Raw genomic sequence first — 2500 nt, 5'->3', positions numbered from 1 at the left:
GCCTTGCCTTGCCTTGCATTGGCATGCCATGCCCAAGTTGTGGCCTACACCAAGCCATTCAAGCCATGCGTTGCCTTACCTTGGAATTGCTCATCATCCAATGCATTCCGAGAAAGTGAGTGTAGGCGAGGCTAAGGATGGCTTGCCTCGCCTTGCCTTGGCATGCCGTGCCCATGATGTGGCCTTGACCAAGCCATTCAAGCCATGCGTTGCCTTCGCCTTGGCATGCCGTGGCCTTGCCTCGCCATGCGATGCATTCCGACAAAGTGACGCGAAGCGGAAGCCTATCATGGCGTAAAAATGTCGACAAAATTTTTCGACATTTGAATAATGGGGTTTGACAAGGTTTGAAAAATTCAATACAAATGGTAGGCTTGAATGTCGACAAAGTGACGCGAAGCGGAAGCCTACCACGGCGTAAAAATGTCGACAGAATTTTTCGGACCTTGTCCTGCCATGGGCTGCGCGCAGCATGCCGGCAGCCTGTGCGCAGCGTGCGCACAGCATGTCGGCAGCGTGCGCGCTGCTGAGACTGTCGACAGAAATTTTCGAAACTTGTCCTGCCATGCGCGCGCGCAGCGTGCGCACAGCATGCCGGCAGCGTGCGCGCACCATGCCGGCAGCGTGCGCGCAGCTTGCGCGCAGCGTGCTGATTCTGTCGACAGTGAGGCTAGCGAAACTTGTCCTGCCATGGCGTGCGCGCAGCCTGTGCGCGCAGCTTGCGCATCTGTCGACAGTGAGGCTAGCGAACTTGTCCTGCCATGGCATGCGCTGTGCGCAGCCTGTGCGCAGCGTGCACGCAGCTTGCGCATCTGTCGACAGTGAGGCTAGCGAAACTTGTCCTGCCATGGCATGCGCGGCGCCTGCGCGCAGCCTGCGCGCAGCATGCGCACAACATGCGCACAGGCTGTGCGCAGCGTGCGCGGAGCTTGCGCGCAGCTTGCGCATCTGTCGACAGTGAGGCTAGCGAAACTTGTCCTGCCATGGCATGCGCGCAGCGTGCGCGCAGTCTGTGCGCAGCATGCGCGCAGCCTGTGCGCAGCGTGCGCGCAGCTTGCGCATCTGTAGACAGTGAGGCTAGCAAAACTTGTCCTGCCATGGCATGCGCGCAGTCTGCGCGCAGCATGCGCGCAGCATGTGCGCAGCATGCCGGCAGCATGGTTCCAGGTTTTTTCAAATGTCGACAGAATTTTTCAAATCTTGTCAAACCCCGTTTTTATTGAAATTTCCTCGCACAATAAGCTCCCCATAAGTAGTCTATGATTTTTAGGACCTTCTCCAACTTACAAAACTAAAAAATTCCTCCCGGATTTGTTTTAATGATTTTTTCAATTTTACGACTTCTAAAACTAATAAAAAATACTTCCCGACTTCAAAAATTTATGAAACTTTTTCCCATCATAGATTGCATGTTTCTTAGTATCCCTGCAAAAAATCACGTCCAAATACCTTGTATTGAATTATTTAGAGCCCATTATGACTCCTCGCGCATAGGTGATGTCTCTTCCTGTCAAAGGGCTAAATGCATAAAATGCTATATAGGGGGGTGTGTGTTGCCTGCATATGCATGGCAGCCCATGCCTTCCTAGCTGCAGCCCCCTTCCCCCACGCCACACCCATGTCATGTTGCCTCGATATGTTGCCTCGGTATTATGGGTTTGGTGTCGGGGTCGGGGGGCTGCCACCCATGGCGGTGGTGGCCGGAATCCGGCCGCCGCCACCACGCCGCCGCCATGGGTGAGGGAGGAAAAAAAAGGCGTGGAAAGTTGCGAAATGGGGTTGTCTAGGCTATTTTTTGGCATGGGAGAGCATGGAGTGCTAGGAACTCCTTCTCAAATGCACGGGCATGTCGACCACAACCTCATTTCGCAACAACAACCACCCGTGTGGGGTGGCGGTGGGTGGATAGTCGCGGATTGGGGCTTGCCAAGCCAATGTTTTCAAAAAATTTCATCAAAATTAAAAACAAATGTTTTGTTGCCTTCGGATTTGTGGGCGAGCGGCGAGTCGGAGTGGAGCCGGTAAAGTTTAACCTCGGTGTGCACGGTTGTTTTTAGAAACTCAATCCAATGCCGGGGACGTTGAAAGTGACGCTCTTATGAGTTGCAAACCCGCAAGATTTAAAGAACCTTTTCAAAACAATTTCAAACCAACAAGATTTAAAAACAGAAATTTTCATCAAAATGAAAAACAAATGTTTTGTTGCCTTCGGACTAGTGGGCGAGCGGCGAGTCGGAGTGGAGCCGGTAAAGTTTAACCTCGGTGTGCACGGTTGTTTTTAGAAACTCAATCCAATGCCGGGGACGTTGAAAGTGACGCTCTTATGAGTTGCAAACCCACTAGATTTAAAGAACCTTTTCAAAACAATTTCAAACCAACAAAATTAAAAACAAATGTTTCGTTGCAAACAAATTGTGGGCGAGCGGCGAGTCGGAGTGGAGCCGGTAAAGTTTAACCTCGGTGTGCACGGTTGTTTTTAGAAACTCAATCCAATACCGGG

The sequence above is a fragment of the Prunus avium genome, unplaced genomic scaffold (assembly GCF_965620075.1).
Source record: "Prunus avium unplaced genomic scaffold, drPruAviu1.hap1.1 HAP1_SCAFFOLD_55, whole genome shotgun sequence".
NCBI lineage: Eukaryota > Viridiplantae > Streptophyta > Magnoliopsida > Rosales > Rosaceae > Prunus > Prunus avium.
Note: the sequence above shows the minus strand (reverse complement) of the source record.